Source organism: Triticum aestivum, chromosome 4D (assembly GCF_018294505.1).
Source record: "Triticum aestivum cultivar Chinese Spring chromosome 4D, IWGSC CS RefSeq v2.1, whole genome shotgun sequence".
In the NCBI taxonomy this organism is placed as follows: Eukaryota; Viridiplantae; Streptophyta; class Magnoliopsida; order Poales; family Poaceae; genus Triticum; species Triticum aestivum.
The window spans coordinates 512,644,546-512,662,300 of record NC_057805.1 but is presented as its reverse complement, the minus strand read 5'-3'; the positions used below and the strand labels follow the sequence as shown (position 1 = coordinate 512,662,300).

Sequence of the window (17,755 nt, the reverse complement as noted above, 5' to 3'; positions counted from 1 at the left end):
ATATATATATATATATATATATATATATATATATATATATATAAATATAAATAAATGAAACTCGACACAAATGATGGTAATAAAATAAAATTGTGAATATTATTTCTTACGCACTTCATATTGTTCGTCAGAGTAGCCCCGCTCACAGGTCGTGTGGCGGATAGACTCGCAAACGTAGTATCCACATAAATCATTCCTGCCACAACCACTTTACAAGAAATAGAGGTCAATCTAACTGATAAGCAAGCATGCTAAATGGTATTGATGAAACTAGCGCTTGAATCACTAGGAGATGTGCGGAACATGCTACTATAGTACTTACTTTCGGGTGTCTAAATTGCAGCTTCTTCGGCAGTCCCGGAGCTTTTGTGGTGAATTTTCTCCAAACCCTGCCATACAAAGAAAACAATTACTTGATATCAGGAAATGAACAAAGTTGCTGATATGGTCGATAATGATCGATTTAACTTACTTCTCAAGCATTTGAGTCATGTCCGCATAGTCCTGGGGATCTTTTCGTCTCGAGTCTAAGACGGTTACTACTCCCTGCTCAAGCTTAATCTCTAGGAGAATATAGTGGAAGCTGCGCATGCATGCATAAGTCATCAATTACGTTACCATAACCTCGACTAATAAGGGAAACCTCGGGTACGCATGGCGGGCTTCTTCCGGTGATCTGCGTTGCCTTTGAAATGCTTGCCTTTCTTTCGACATTGATGGTTGGTCGGAAGAAATCGACGATGGCCCAGGTACACATTCTTCCTGCATTTGTCCAGGTATATACTTTCAGTGTCATCTAAACAGTGCGTGCATGCATGGTATCCCTTGTTTGTCTGTCCTGAAAGGTTACTGAGAGCGGGCCAATCGTTGATGGTTACAAACAGCAACGCGTGCAGGTTAAATTCCTCTTGTTTGTGCTCATCCCACGTACGTACACCGTTTTCATTCCATAGCTGTAAAAGTTCTTCAACTAATGGCCTTAGGTACACATCAATGTCGTTGCCGGGTTGCTTAGGGCCTTGGATGAGAACTGGCATCATAATGAATTTCCGCTTCATGCACATTCAAGGAGGAAGGTTATACATACATAGAGTCACGGGCCAGGTGCTGTGATTGCTGCTCTGCTCCCCGAAAGGATTAATGCCATCCGCGCTTAAACCAAACCATACGTTCATTGGGTCAGCTGCAAACTCAGCCCAGTACTTTCTCTCGATTTTTCTCCACTGCGACCCGTCAGCGGGCGCTCTCAACTTCCCGTCTTTTTTACGGTCCTCACTGTGCCATCGCATCAACTTGGCATGCTCTTCGTTTCTGAACAGACGTTTCAACCGTGGTATTATAGGAGCATACCAGATCACCTTCGCAGGAACCCTCTTCCTGGGGGGCTCGCCGTCAACATCACCAGGGTCATCTCGTCTGATCTTATACCGCAATGCACCGCATACCGGGCATGCGTTCAGATCCTTGTACGCACCGCGGTAGAGGATGCAGTCATTAGGGCATGCATGTATCTTCTGCACCTCCAATCCTAGAGGGCATACGACCTTCTTTGCTGCGTATGTACTGTCGGGCAATTCGTTATCCTTTGGAAGCTTCTTCTTCAATATTTTCAATAGCTTCTCAAATCCTTTGTCAGGCACAGCATTCTCTGCCTTCCACTGCAGCAATTCCAATACGGTACCGAGCTTTGTGTTGCCATCTTTGCAATTGGGGTACAACCCTTTTTTGTGATCCTCTAACATGCGATCGAACTTCAGCTTCTCCTTTTGACTTTCGCATTGCGTCCTTGCATCGACAATGACCCGGCGGAGATCATCATCATCGGGCACTGGTTCCTCTTGATCTTCAGCAGCTTCCCCCCTTGCTGAAGGAAATATGCCCTAGAGGCAATAATAAAGTATTATATATTTCCTTATATCATGATAAATGTTTATTGTTCATGCTAGAATTGTATTAACCGGAAACATAATACATGTGTGAATACATAGACAAACAGAGTGTCACTAGTATGCCTCTACTTGACTAGCTCATTAATCAAAGATGGTTATGTTTCCTAGCCATAGACATGAGTTGTCATTTGATTAACGGGATCACCTCATTAGGAGAATGACGTGATTGACTTGACCCATTCCGTTAGCTTAGCACTCGATCGTTTAGTATGTTGCTATTGCTTTCTTCATGACTTATACATGTTCCTATGACTATGAGATTATGCAACTCCCGTTTACCGGAGGAACACTTTGTGTGCTACCAAACGTCACAACGTAAATGGGTGATTATAAAGGTGCTCTACAGGTGTCTCCAAAGGTACTTGTTGGGTTGGCGTATTTCGAGATTAGGATTTGTCACTCCAATTGTCGGAGAGGTATCTCTGGGCCCACTCGGTAATGCACATCACTATAAGCCTTGCAAGCATTGTGACTAATGAGTTAGTTGCGGGATGATGTGTTACGGAACGAGTAAAGAGACTTGCCGGTAACGAGATTGAACTAGGTATCGAGATACCGACGATCAAAACTCGGGCAAGTAACATACCGGTGACAAAGGGAACAACGTATGTTGTTATGCGGTCTGACCGATAAAGATCTTCGTAGAATATGTGGGAGCCAATATGGGCATCGAGGTCCCGCTATTGGTTATTGACCGGAGACGTGTCTCGGTCATGTCTACATAGTTCTCGAACCCGTAGAGTCCGCACGCTTAACGTTACGATGACAGTTTTATTGAGTTTTGATGTACCGAAGGAGTTCGGAGTCCCGGATGAGATCGGGGATATGACGAGGAGTCTCGAAATGGTAGAGACGTAAAGATCGATATATTGGACGACTATATTCGAACTTCAGAAAGGTTTCGAGTGATTCGGGTATTTTTCGGAGTACCGGAGAGTTACGGGAATTCGTATTGGGCCTTAATGGGCCATACGGGAAAGGAGAGAAAGGCCTCAAAAGGTGGCCGCACCCCTCCCCATGGTCTGGTCCGAATTGGACTAGGGAAGGGGGGGCGCACCCTTCCTTCTTTCTCCTTCCCCCTTCCCTTCTCCTGCTCCCACAAGGAAAGGAGGAGTCCTACTCCCGGTGGGAGTAGGACTCCCCCCCTATGGCGCGCCTCTTCCCTTGGCCGGCTGCCTCCCCCTTGCTCCTTTATATACGGGGGCAGGGGGCACCCCAGAGACACAACAATTGATCCTTGAGATCTCTTAGCCGTGTGCGGTGCCCCCCTCCACCATATTACACCTTGATAATACCGTTGCGGAGCTTAGGCGAAGCCCTGCGTCGGTGGAACATCATCATCGTCACCACGCCGTCGTGCTGACGAAACTCTCCCTCAACACTCGGCTGGATCGGAGTTCGAGGGACGTCATCGAGCTGAACGTGTGTAGAACTCGGAGGTGCCGTACGTTCGGTACTTGATCGGTCGGATCGTGAAGACGTACGACTACATCAACCGCATTGTGATAACGCTTCCGCTGTCGGTCTACGAGGGTACGTGGACAATACTCTCCCCTCTCGTTGCTATGCATCACCATGATCTTGCGTGTGCGTAGGAAATTTTTTGAAATTACTACGTTCCCCAACAGTGGCATCCGAGCCTGGTTTTATGCGTTGATGCTATGCACGAGTAGAACACAAGTGAGTTGTGGGCGATATAAGTCATACTGCTTACCAGCATGTCATACTTTGGTTCAGCGGTATTGTGAGATGAAGCGGCCCGGACCGACATTACGCGTACGCTTACGCGAGACTGGTTTCACCATTGCGAGCACTCGTTGCTTAAAGGTGACCGGCGGGTGTCTGTCTCTCTCACTTTAGTTGAACCGAGTGTGGCTACGCCCGGTCCTTGCGAAGGTTAAAACAGCACCAACTTGACAAACTATCGTTGTGGTTTTGATGCGTAGGTAAGAACGGTTCTTGCTAAGCCCGTAGCAGCCACGTAAAATATGCAACAACAAAGTAGAGGACGTCTAACTTGTTTTTGCAGGGCATGTTGTGATGTGATATGGTCAAGACATGATGTGATATAATGTGTTGTATGAGATGATCATGTTTTGTAACCGAGTTATCGGCAACTGGCAGGAGCCATATGGTTGTCACTTTATTATATGAAATGCTATCGCCATGTAATAGTTTTACTTTATCACTAAGCGGTAGCGATAGTCATAAAAGCAATAAGTTGGCGAGACGACAACGATGCTACGATGGAGATCAAGGTGTCGCGCCGGTGACGAGGTGATCATGACGGTGCTTCGGAGATGGAGATCACAAGCACGGTGCTTCGGAGATGGAGATCACAAGCACAAGATGATGATGGCCATATCATATCACTTATATTGATTGCATGTGATGTTAATCCTTTATGCATCTTATCTTGCTTTGTTTGACGGTAGCATTATAAGATGATCCTTCACTAAATTATCAAAGTATAAGTGTTCTCCCTAAGTATGCACCGTTGCGAAAGTTCTTCGTGCTGAGACACCACGTGATGATCAGGTGTGATAGGCTCTACGTTCAAATACAACGGGTGCAAAACAGTTGCACACGCGGAATACTCAGGTTAAACTTGACGAGCCTAGCATATAACAGATATGGCCTCGGAACACGGAGACCGAAAGGTCGAGCGTGAATCATATAGTAGATATGATCAACATAGTGATGTTCACCATTGAAACTACTCCATCTCACGTGATGATCGGGCATGGTTTAGTTGATATGGATCACGTGATCACTTAGAGGATTAGAGGGATGTCTATCTAAGTGGGAGTTCTTAAGTATTATGATTAATTGAACTTAAATTTATCATGAACTTAGTCCTGATAGTATTTTGCAAATTATGTTGTAGATCAATAGCTCGCGTTGTTGCTTCCCTGTGTTTATTTTTGATATGTTCCTAGAGAAAAATTATGTTGAAAGATGTTAGTAGCAAAGATGCGGGTTGGATCCGTGATCTGAGGATTATCCTCATTGCTGCACAGAAAAATTATGTCCTTGATGCACCGCTAGGTGACAGACCTATTGCAGGAGCAGATGCAGACGTTATGAACGTTTGGCTAGCTCAATATGATGACTACTTGATAGTTTAGTGCACCATGCTTAACGTCTTAGAATCGGAACTTCAAAGACGTTTTGAACGTCATGGACCATATGAGATGTTCCAGGAGTTGAAGTTAATATTTCAAGCAAATACCCGAGTTGAGAGATATGAAGTCTCCAACAAGTTCTATAGCTAAAAGATGGAGGAGAATCGCTCAACTAGTGAGCATGTGCTCAGATTGTCTGGGTACTACAATCGCTTGAATCAAGTGGGAGTTTATCTTCCAGATAAAATAGTGATTGACAGAATTCTCTAGTCACCATCACCAAGTTAGTAGAACTTCGTGATGAACTATAGTATGCAAGGGATGACGAAAGTAATTCCCGAGCTCTTCGTGATGCTGAAATCGACGAAGGTAGAAATCAAGAAAAACATCAAGTGTTGATGGTTGATGAGACCACTAGTTTCAAGAAAAGGGCAAAGGGAAGAAGGGGAACTTCAAAAAGAACGGCAAGCAAGTTGCTACTCAAGTGAAGAAGCCCAAGTCTATACCTAAGCCTGAGACTAAGTGCTTCTACTGCAAAGGGACTGGTCACTGGAGGCGAAACTGCCCCAAGTATTTGGTGGATAAGAAGGATGGCAAAGTGAACAAAGGTATATTGGATATACATGTTATTGATGTGTACTTACTAGTGTTTATAGCAACCCCTCAGTATTTGATACTGGTTCAGTTGCTAAAGAGTAGTAACTCGAAAACGGGAGTTGCAGAATAAACAGAGACTAGTAAAAGGCGAGGTGACGATGTGTGTTGTAAGTAGTTCCAAGATTGATATGATCATCATCGCACACTCCCTATACTTTCGGGATTAGTGTTGAAACTAAATAAGTGTTATTTGGTGTTTGCGTTGAGCATGAATATGATTTGATCATGTTTATTGCAATACGGTTATTCATTTAAGTTAGAGAACAATTGTTGTTCTGTTTACATGAATAAAAAACCTTCTATGGTCATACACACCAACGAAAATGGTTTGTTGGATCTCGATCGTAGTGATACACATATTCATAATAATGAAGCCAAAAGATGCAAAGTTAATAATGATAGTGCAACTTATTTGTGGCACTGCCGTTTAGGTCATATTGGTGTAAAGCGCATGAAGAAACTCCATACTGATGGGATTTTGGAATCACTTGATTATGAATCACTTGATGCTTGCGAACCGTGCCGCATGGGCAAGATGACTAAAACACCGTTCTCCGGAACTATGGAGAGAGCAACAGATTTGTTGGAAATCATACATACAGATGTATGTGGTCCGATGAATGTTGAGGCTCGTGGCGGATATCGTTATTTTCTCACCTTCACAGATAATTTAAGCAGATATGGGTATATCTACTTAATGAAACATAAGTCTGAAACATTTGAAAAGTTCAAAGAATTTCAGAGTGAAGTTGAAAATCATCGTAACAAGAAAATAAAGTTTCTACGATCAGATCGTGGAGGAGAATATTTGAGTTACGAGTTTGGTCTACATTTGAAACAATGCGGAATAGTTTCACAACTCACGCCACCCGGAACACCACAGCGTAATGGTGTGTCCGAACGTCGTAATCGCACTTTACTAGATATGGTGCGATATATGATGTCTCTTACTGATTTACCGCTATCGTTTTGGGGTTATGCTTTAGAAACGGCTGCATTCACGTTAAATAGGGCACCATCAAAATCCGTTGAGACGACGCCTTATGAACTGTGGTTTGGCAAGAAACCAAAGTTGTCGTTTCTTAAAGTTTGGGGCTGCGATGCTTATGTGAAGAAACTTCAACCTGATAAGCTCAAACCCAAATCGGAGAAATGTGTCTTCATAGGATACCCAAAGGAGACTATTGGGTATACCTTCTATCATAGATCCGAAGGCAAAACTTTTGTTGCTAAATTCGGAAATTTTCTAGAGGAGTTTATCTCGAAAGAAGTGAGTGGGAGGAAAGTAGAACTTGATGAGGTAACTGTACCTGCTCCCTTATTGGAAAGTAGTTCATCACAGAAATCTGTTCCTGTGACTCCTACACCAATTAGTGAGGAAGTTAATGATGATGATCATGTAACTTCAGATCAAGTTACTACCAAACCTCGTAGGTAAACCAGAGTAAGATCCGCACCAGAGTCGTACGGTAATCCTGTTCTGGAGGTTATGTTACTAGACCATGACGAACCTACGAACTATGAAGAAGCGATGGTGAGCCCAGATTCCGCAAAATGGCTTGAGGCCATGAAATCTGAGATGAGATCCATGTATGAGAACAAAGTATGGACTTTGGTTGACTTGCCCGATGATCGGCAAGCAATTGAGAATAAATGGATCGTCAAGAGGAAGACGAACGCTGATAGTAGTGTTACTATCTACAAAGCTAGAATTGTCGCAAAAAGGTTTTTCGACAAGTTCAAAGTGTTGACTACGATGAGAGTTTCTCACTCGTATATATGCTTAAGTCTGTCCGAATCATGTTAGCAATTGCCGCATTTTATGAAATATGGCAAATGGATAAACAAAACTGCATTCCTTAATGGATTTATTAAAGAAGAGTTGTATATGATGCAACCAGAAGGTTTTGTCAATCCTAAAGGTGCTAACAAAAATTGCAAGCTCCAGCGATCCATCTATGGACTGGTGCAAGCATCTCGGAGTTGGAATATACGCTTTGATAAGTTGATCAAAGCATATAGTTGTACACAGACTTGCGGTGAAGCCTGTATTTACAAGAAAGTGAGTGGGAGCACTACAACATTTCTGATAAGTATATGTGAATGACATATTGTTGATCGGAAATAATGTAGAATTATTCTGCAAAGCATAAAGGAGTGTTTGAAAGGAGTTTTTCAAAGAAAAACCTCGGTGAAGCTGCTTACATATTGAGCATCAAGATCTATAGAGATAGATCAAGACGCTTGATAAATTTTTTTCAATGAGTACATACCTTAAACAAGATTTTGAAGTAGTTCAAAATAGAACAGTCAAAGAAAGAGTTCTTGCCTGTGTTACAAGGTGTGAAATTGAGTAAGACTCAAAGCCCGACCACGGCAGAAGATAGAAAGAGAATGAAAGTCATTTCCTATGCCTTGGCCATAGGTTCTATAAAGTATGCCATGCTGTGTACCAGATCTATTGTATACCCTACACTGCAGGGGAGTACAATAGTGATCTAGGAGTATATCACTGGACAGCGGTCAAAATTATCCTTAGTGGAATAAGGATATGTTTCTCGATTATGGAAGTGACAAAAGGTTCGTCGTAAAGGGTTACGTCGATGCAAGTTTGACACTAATCTAGATGACTCTAAGTCTCGGTCTAGATATATATTGAAAGTGGGAGCAATTAGCTAGAGTAGCTCCGTGCAGAGCATTGTAGACATAGAAATTTGCAAAATACTTACGGATCTAAATGTGACAGACCCGTTGACTAAAATTATCTCACAATCAAAACATGATCACACCTTAGTACTCTTTGGGTGTTAATCACATAGCGACGTGAACTAGATTATTGACTCTAGTAAACCCTTTGGGTGTTGGACACATGACAATGTGAACTATGGGTGTTAATCACATGGTGATGTGAATTATTGATGTTAAATCACATGGCGATGTGAACTAGATTATTGACTCTAGTGCAAGTGGGAGACTGAAGGAAATATGCCCTAGAGGCAATAATAAAGTATTATATATTTCCTTATATCATGATAAATGTTTATTATTCATGCTAGAATTGTATTAACCGGAAACATAATACATGTGTGAATACATAGACAAACAGAGTGCCACTAGTATGCCTCTACTTGACTAGCTCGTTAATCAAAGATGGTTATGTTTCCTAGCCATAGACATGAGTTGTCATTTGATTAACGGGATCACCTCATTAGGAGAATGACGTGATTGACTTGACCCATTCCGTTAGCTTAGCACCCGATCGTTTAGTATGTTGCTATTGCTTTCTTCATGACTTATACATGTTCCTATGACTATGAGATTATGCAACTCCCGTTTACCGGAGGAACACTTTGTGTGCTACCAAACGTCACAACGTAAATGGGTGATTATAAAGGTGCTCTACAGGTGTCTCCAAAGGTACTTGTTGGGTTGGCGTATTTCGAGATTAGGATTTGTCACTCCAATTGTCGGAGAGGTATCTCTGGGCCCACTCGGTAATGCACATCACTATAAGCCTTGCAAGCATTGTGACTAATGAGTTAGTTGCGGGATGATGTGTTACGGAACGAGTAAAGAGACTTTCCGGTAACGAGATTGAACTAGGTATCGAGATACCGACGATTAAAACTCGGGCAAGTAACATACCGGTGACAAAGGGAACAACGTATGTTGTTATGCGGTCTGACCGATAAAGATCTTCGTAGAATATGTGAGAGCCAATATGGGCATCCAGGTCCCGCTATTGGTTATTGACCGGAGACGTGTCTCGGTCATGTCTACATAGTTCTCGAACCCGTAGGGTCCGCACGCTTAACGTTACGATGACAGTTTTATTGAGTTTTGATGTACCGAAGGAGTTCGGAGTCCCGGATGAGATCGGGGATATGACGAGGAGTCTCAAAATGGTCGAGACGTAAAGATCGATATATTGGACGACTATATTCGAACTTCGGAAAGGTTCCGAGTGATTCGGGTATTTTTGGAGTACCGGAGAGTTACGGGAATTCGTATTGGGCCTTAATGGGCCATACGGGAAAGGAGAGAAAGGCCTCAAAAGGTGGCCGCACCCCTCCCCATGGTCTGGTCCGAATTGGACTAGGGAAGGGGGGCGCACCCTTCCTTCTTTCTCCTTCCCCCTTCCCTTCTCCTGCTCCCACAAGGAAAGGAGGAGTCCTACTCCCACCGGGAGTAGGACTCCCCCCCTATGGCGCGCCTCTCCCCTTGGCCGGCTGCCTCCCCCTTGCTCCTTTATATACGGGGGCAGGGGGCACCCCAGAGACACAACAATTGATCCTTGAGATCTCTTAGCCGTGTGCGGTGCCCCCCTCCACCATATTACACCTCGATAATACCGTTGCGGAGCTTAGGCGAAGCCCTGCGTCGGTGGAACATCATCATCGTCACCACGCCGTCGTGCTGACGAAAATCTCCCTCAACACTTGGCTGGATCGGAGTTCGAGGGACGTCATCGAGCTGAACGTGTGTAGAGCTCGGAGGTGCCGTACGTTCGGTACTTGATCGGTCGGATCGTGAAGACGTACGACTACATCAACCGCGTTGTGATAACGCTTCCGCTGTCGGTCTACGAGGGTACGTGGACAACACTCTCCCCTCACGTTGCTATGCATCACCATGATCTTGCGTGTGCGTAGGAAATTTTTTGAAATTACTACGTTCCCCAACACTTGCAGCATCATTGGGCACATCGTCTGGTTCCTCTTGATCTTCAGCAGCTTCCCCCGTTGCAGCATCACCGTGCCTCGTCCAAACATTATAGTGTGGCATGATACCTTGTAAAGCAGGTGGGTGTGAAGGATTTTCCGGTCAGAGTAAGACTTCGTATTCCCACATGTAGGGCATGGACAACACATAAAACCATTCTGCTTGTTTGCCTCAGCCACTTCGAGAAAATCATGCACGCCCTTAATGTACTCGGAGGTGTGTCTGTCACCGTACATCCATTGCCGGTTCATCTGCGTGCATTATATATAATTAAGTGTGTCAAAAACCATTACAGAACATCATGAATAGATAATTAAGTGACCAAATTAATAGAAGTTCATCATCACATTAAAACCAAAATACATACATAGTTCTCATCTAACAACATATATATAGCTCTCCAGAGCATCTAATTAATTAAACCATACATTGAAACTATGTAAAATATTTCAATGCGAAAATAAATGCGATCATAATCGCAACCAAGGTAACAGTTGATCCAACGGCATAATGATACCAAGCCTTGGTATGAATGGCATATTTTCTAATCTTTCTAATCTTCAAGCGCATTGCATCCATCTTGATCTTGTGATCATCGACGACATCCGCAACATGCAACTCCAATATCATCTTCTCCTCCTCAATTTTTTTTATTTTTTCCTTCAAGTAATTGTTTTCTTCTTCAACTAAATTTAACCTCTCGACAATAGGGTCGGTTGGAATTTCCGGTTCAACCACCTGCTAAATAAATAAAATATATGTCACGTTGGTCGGCATATTTGTCATAAACAATAAATGAACCAAATAGTTATAAAAAGATAATATATACCACATCCGAATCATAGACAGGACGAGGGCCGACGGGGGCGGATACCAAAACCATCGCACTATGTAATAAGAAGGCATAATAAAAGTAACAAAATTAGACAAGTATCTATCTAAAGTAAGAGTTTTTTTTCTTTCAGAAAGAAGATAAGAACAAGAGGCTCACCACGGTGGTGCTGGCGACGAGATCGGCGCGGGCGATCGACGGCGGTGAAGACGGGGACGGGACGTGACGGACCGCTAAACCTAGACAAATCTCGGGGAAAATGGAGTTCGGAGGTCGAGTTTCGAGAGGAGAAAGATTAACTAGTGTGGCTCAGACATTTCATCGAACACCTCATGTGCGTAGGAGGTGAGCTAGAGCATCCAAATGCCCTCCCCTCGCCGGCCAGAAAAAACAGAGCACTGTGGAGTGCTCTGCTGTGGCAATGGGGTATATATAGGCAACTCATTGGTCCCGGTTCGTGGCACCAACCGGGACTAAAGGGGGGGGCATTGGTCCCAGTTGGTGCCACGAACCAGTACGCATGCCCCCCTTTAGTCCCGGTTGGTGGCACCAACCGGGACCAAAGGCCTTGTGCTGCCCCGCGTCAAAAGTTTAGTCCCACCTCGCTAGTTGAGAGAGCTCGAGAGTGGTTTATAAGCGCTGCTGCGCCCACCCTCTCGAGCTCCTCTCAACTGCAGGCTTTCGGGCCTAACCGTTCTTTTTGCCTGTGGGACCTACTGGGCCTTCTATGGGCCTGAATCCTGGCCCATGGATGGGTTTCAAGTCGTATTCAGGCCGTGGTGGCCCAGTAGGTGGCATAATTTTTTTCCCTGTTTTTTGTTTTCTCTTTTGCTTTATTTATTTTGTTTTGTTTCTACTTACAACAAAAAACTTATTTATTTTATTCCATTTTGTTTCTAACTACTTATGTATTTTACTTTATTTATTTTATTTTTATTTATTTTACTGCTGCTATTTTTATTTATTTTACTGCTGCTATTTTTGTTTATTTTATTAAGGTTTATTTATTTTATTTACTATAGTTTATTTTATTAAGGTTTATTTATTTTTATTTATTTTATTTACTATAAAAAATGAACATAGATGCGCCTATAGAGAAAATTCAACCTAAATTCATAATAAATTTCTATGAAATTCAAAGAAATTTACTCTGAATTTAGGTCAAATTCCCTGTATAAGGGCATCTATTTTCACTTTGAGAGGAGCTTAACAAGGCAGAGAGGGACGGGCTTATAAACCGGTATGAGCGCCCTTCGGTTGGCGAGGTGGGACTAAACTCTGACCGCTACTAGGACCAACCCTTTAGTCCCGGTTTGTGGTATGAACCGGGACTAAATGGTGAGCCTCTGGTCCCAGTTCAAACCACCAACCGGGACCAATGGTGGTGAGCCAGGAACGAGGCCCATTGGTCCCGGTTTGTCCCACCAACCGGGACCAAAGGGGCCGGACGAACCGGGACCAATGCCCCCACGAGGCCCGGCAGGCCCCTGGCCGCACGAACCGGGACCAATGCTCACATTAGTCCCGGTTCGTGACTGAACCGGGACTAATGTGAATATTGCCCTGTGACCAAAGCCTAATTTTCTACTAGTGAGCGTACCCTCTCCAGCCAACTTTAGGGCTCATTTGGTTCATAGGAATTTAGAAGATAGGAATTTTGTAGGAAAAAAATTCTTTTAAAGCCCTTTGATTTGTAGGAATTAATTTCTATTTCTATGTAGGATAGAAATCAATCCTTCGCGTTTAAAAGAAAAAATATTAGCCTAGACTTAATGAAAAATTCTTATCCTATGCATCAAGTTGCATCCTTTTCCCTATAGAAATTGAGATACATGCCATCTCACTTTTTATTTTTTTTATTTCCCTGATATTCCTGTCCTATAAACCAAAGAAAGCCTTACTATACGGGAAATCTTTTTTTGCTTCTCCCAAGTGATACAACATATGGACTTACAAACTCTGCAGGTCAATAGAAAAGATCTATAACCGTTTTTTCATTCACTAAGCGGCAGTGCCATAGCCAGGATCTGCCCAAGCCTAGGCCAGCCTTGTATCTATAGTAACTACTGTTACGACAGTGCTTCACTGTTGCTACAGTCAGTGAAGGGATTGCTTGCTGCGCCCCGAGACATGTCCCTGGCAGCCTAGGGCCTGCCTATGCCCCTACCAAGCGGCGTATATATAATCCTCATTAGTTACACACACCAGCTCCTGTATGATTTTTTTAAACCGAGGCAAAAGATTTGCCTCATTCATTAATGAAGAAAGGAAGAGAGTTCATAGTGCAATACATCGGCTCCACAACATAGCCCGTCAGAGAAGATACAACACCACCAAAAAAAGTAGGACTACTCTCGCGGCATGATGCTGGCACTCAGATGCCTAGCCCCTGCAGCCAGTGACAAGTCTATGGAGTAAATGGAGAGTAGGCTCAACTCTAATTGTGTCATTGAGATGGGCTGGGAAGCACTGCATTGGGCCTGATATCAGGTAGTGAAAAAGAAATTACCCCTGTTGAAGGGCAGGCTCAAGCCTGTTAAAGCATGCCTAGTAGATTCGCCCCTGCCTGCGGCGATTCATAGTTTGGCCTCGTCCTGGGTGAGCTTGAGAATGTAGAAGGGAAGCGTGGACGTCTTTCTAAACACTCCAGCATTTCTCTCGTTCCAAACAACCCAATACACAAGCATTGTGAGGATTTTACAAAAAAAAAGAATCAAAAATTCCGCTAGAAGGAGGGCTCGAACCTCCGACCTTGTGGTTAACAGCCACACGCTCTAGCCAACTGAGCTATTCCAGCTTGGTTGGCTAGTTTTACTTACAGGCCTACTAATTCTGTCCGCAACTTGTCTTTTGGCCTCCACGTCAGTTGCGAGGTTTGAGCCTGCGCTGGCACAGGTGAATGGAGTATTCTGTTGTGGTGGCACGTGTGAAACTATACTCTTAACATCTCACCCACTAAACGAACCTGCTACACAGCTCTACGCCATGTTGGTTTGTTGAGGGTTGCAGCTTAATCTGGTTATGTTTTCATTCAGGAGAGTACGGGACGCTGGAGGTGATCACCTGGGCGCAGCTAGGCATCCATCACAAGCCGGTACGAACGTACATATGTCGATCAAATAAACAATAGTCCAGCAACATAACTGAAGATGAAAACATGCTCACAAAGCAACATACCGAAAATCTTCAGGTTGGTCTGCTAAATGTGGAGGGGTACTACTACTCGCTGCTGACCTTCATCGACCAGGCCGTGGGGGAAGGCTTCATCAACCCCGCCGCCCACCGCATCACGTCTCCGCCCCACCGCCACCAACCCATGGAAAAGCTCGAGATGCAACTTGCATATTACTTAGTTTTGTATTTTAGATGTCGATATTTTATTACATAATCTTGGTCAAACATATACACAAGTTTGATTTGCATGAAAATCGATACATCATACACTCTAGAGGGGGCGGGGGGTTACATATAGCTACAAAATAAGTGAAACATTGTCCAGCTAATTAATCGATTCAGTGTGTCACAGCCAATCCTGATTAATTTGATCGTATACTTGTGCGTCATTGCTTGATCCCTAGGGGTATGTGTCTTACCACGACATGGTCGCATCCGGGCTGGACTGAGCGACGGATGTCCCAGAATTCCAATCATCGAGCAGACATTCGCCATTTCTGTCTGCGTGATGCATGCATGCAGATCGAAGGAAAATTTTGCTGAAGGTTAGCATAAAATAAGAAATAGCTAGTTCAAATTGCACTCGATCGGTTTCGATGTAGTAGCCAACTGGCCTATGGGCTTCTTCTTTCTTTTTGCGAAAAAACTTCCGTCTATTCTTATTTAATCATGGCAGTACAACCATCATCAGAAATAATTAAAATTACATCCAGATCCGTAGACCGCCTAGCGACTACTATAAGCATTGAAGCGAGTCGAAGGCACGCCGCCGTCATCGCCCCTCCCTCGCTAGAGTCGGGCAAAACTTGTTGTAGTAGACAGTCGGGACTTCGTTCTTTTCGACGAAGGGTGGTTTTTATTGTCTCAAAATGAAGCATCAAGAGGAAGTCGGAACTTCTTCTGTAAGGGTGTGGTCCGTATGAACTTTGGGTAGGAAGCTAGGAGTCAACCTTTATATACCTTGATTAAATCATCAATAATAGTTTCAAAGATCCAACTGCCCAGATGGACTGGACTAAGTGTTCCATCAAAAAAATGAAGCAAGTGCAATTCTTGGATCTTGGCAATAAATAACGGCCGCTGCTAGGCATCAACCGACTGATTTCTCCTGGAAATCAGTCGGGTTGGTAGCCGTCTGATACGCCAAGATCTGGATGCACGTAGCCATCTGATTCAATCAACGCAGAAACAGAAATACACTGCTTCGTTCTCCTCGCATCGCCACAGCGCACAGATGTGCAAAGACCATCGCCGGCCGACTCACTCTGCAGCAGCAGGCCAGCAGCACCAGATACTTGCTCTCCGACGAAGATTGACACGCCCCCCGATTCGACCCGTAGGAGCAGCACCTGAGCGATGCTTACTCGCTGCTTCAAAAGGACACGGCCGGATCGCAGCAACATCAAAAAGTTGCATCGTAGCACGCCGGGTACCTCGCCGTCGGCCAGTTGCAGAACCGGAGCCTTTTCGAATAAGGCAGCAAACCTGTGTGTTGCATTGCCACGTCGAGCACCTCGCCGGGAGAGCGCCAGCGGCAGCCACCATTGCAGCATCGGTGGAGCCCGGTGACACAGCGCGCGCCGGCGATGACGCAGCATGCGGCGGCGACAGCGGTTGCTGCTATGCAGCGCGCGGCGACAGCGGCGAATGCTGCGACGCAGCACATGGCGGTGACAGTACGTGATGGGTGAGTGATGACGGAGGATGTTGCGTCCTTCGATGGAGCGCATGGCGGCAAGGCGTATGCTGCGACGCAGCACGCGACGGTGACAACGGTTGCTGCTACGCAGAGCGCGACGCGACGGCTGACTCTGCGATGAAGCACACGGCGGCGACGGCGGACGCTGCCATGAAGCATACTACGGCCACGGCGACGCTGTGATGAAGCGCACGGCGGCGCCGGCGCATGTTTGCTATGCAACGCCAGTGCCGGGATGGGAAGCTGGCAGGCCCTGCTCCGTCCCTTCGTCGCGTCGGTGACCGGTGGTAGGTCGCTGCTGCTTCGTTGGTCAAGAGAATGGGATACGGGAGAGAGCGCGAGGAAAAAATTTTGTGGCTATTGGAGAAGATAAGATGGAAAGAGAAAGCGGTGGGTGGATTCCACGACACGTGGCAGAAGAGAGAGGCGGCTTATGGATCGCTCTTATCAGTCGGGCAAAAACAAGTGATTTCCATAAATAACTATCTGCATTGGTATAAATCAAAGCTAGAGATAATCCGGTTATCCCAGGCAGTTGTGAAAGAATTTAAATTCCAACTTCAAGATATACCTTTGGTGAAGCCGATGTAGCCCAAAGCAGAACCGAGTTGGTTTTACCCCAAGCCCAAAAAAATGACCCCTGGTGCAGCTTCACCAGTCGGCTTTGTCAGTGGCAGGCCTCTCAATTTTGCCTCCTACCGGGCCACGATGCTGCCACACAAAAAAAGCGCACACAATACTAGGAGTGGAAAACAAAAATCTACCTCATTGTTGATCCGAAAAAGAAGGAGGACATTGGATTGACTTCAAGCACTTCCCTTAAACCAAAATGAACTAGTAGGGATGAATCCAAGGTAAGACCAGGGATGATGCAAGCCTGGCAACCAACCAGCATCATGATATGTGAGGAGATCACCTCGCATGTGCTGAGATGAGTTCGGTGCTGCTCTAGCTCCAGAGGTTCCATTGGTTCTTGCATAGCAAACACTGGCAAAGCACAGTGTAAGTCAGGGGCACTGCCCCCCCACCACGGATTTTGCACATTTTTTAACAAGAGGAAGAAGGTCATCGGGTACGTGTTTGTGACACTCGTTGGTGTGATTCTCTTCAGCACGCTTGTTTGCTACTCGGTTAGCAAGCTTCCGTAAATGCGGCGACCTAGACGCAGCGACATGGCACGAGGCATGTGCCCCCCGCTGTGCTATGGAAATATTGCCCTTGAGACAATAATAAAGTTATTATTACTCTATTTCCATGTTAATAATTGAGTTTATATTTCTATGCTATAGTTGCAATGGATGTGAGATTCAGCTGAAAAACTATTTGCACATGTGGAAAGATAAACACCGATCGAATCCCTAGTCAGGCCTCTTAACTGGCTCATGTATTTTTGATGGTCGTGTTTTCTTAGCCATGAGCATAGTTAATGTAACAAAAATGTGGACAATAGTGAGAACACAATGTTAGAGTAACGATGATGTTGGACAGACCAAACTTAAAAAATACTTTAAGATCACGTTGTTGTCGGTATTTTCGTGTAAAGTGATAACCTTTACTTACGTGCTTAGACCATGAGAATATCGTAAACCTAGATGCC

The 17,755-nt window shown here is 44.6% G+C and overlaps 1 non-coding gene across 1 annotated transcript; it reads right to left on the bottom strand.

Annotated features, from left to right (window-relative positions):
* Positions 1 to 14,008: 14,008 nt before the first annotated feature.
* TRNAN-GUU (transfer RNA asparagine (anticodon GUU)) lies at positions 14,009 to 14,082 on the bottom strand. Its single transcript has one exon. It is a non-coding gene; the product is annotated as a tRNA-Asn (tRNA).
* Positions 14,083 to 17,755: the final 3,673 nt, after the last annotated feature.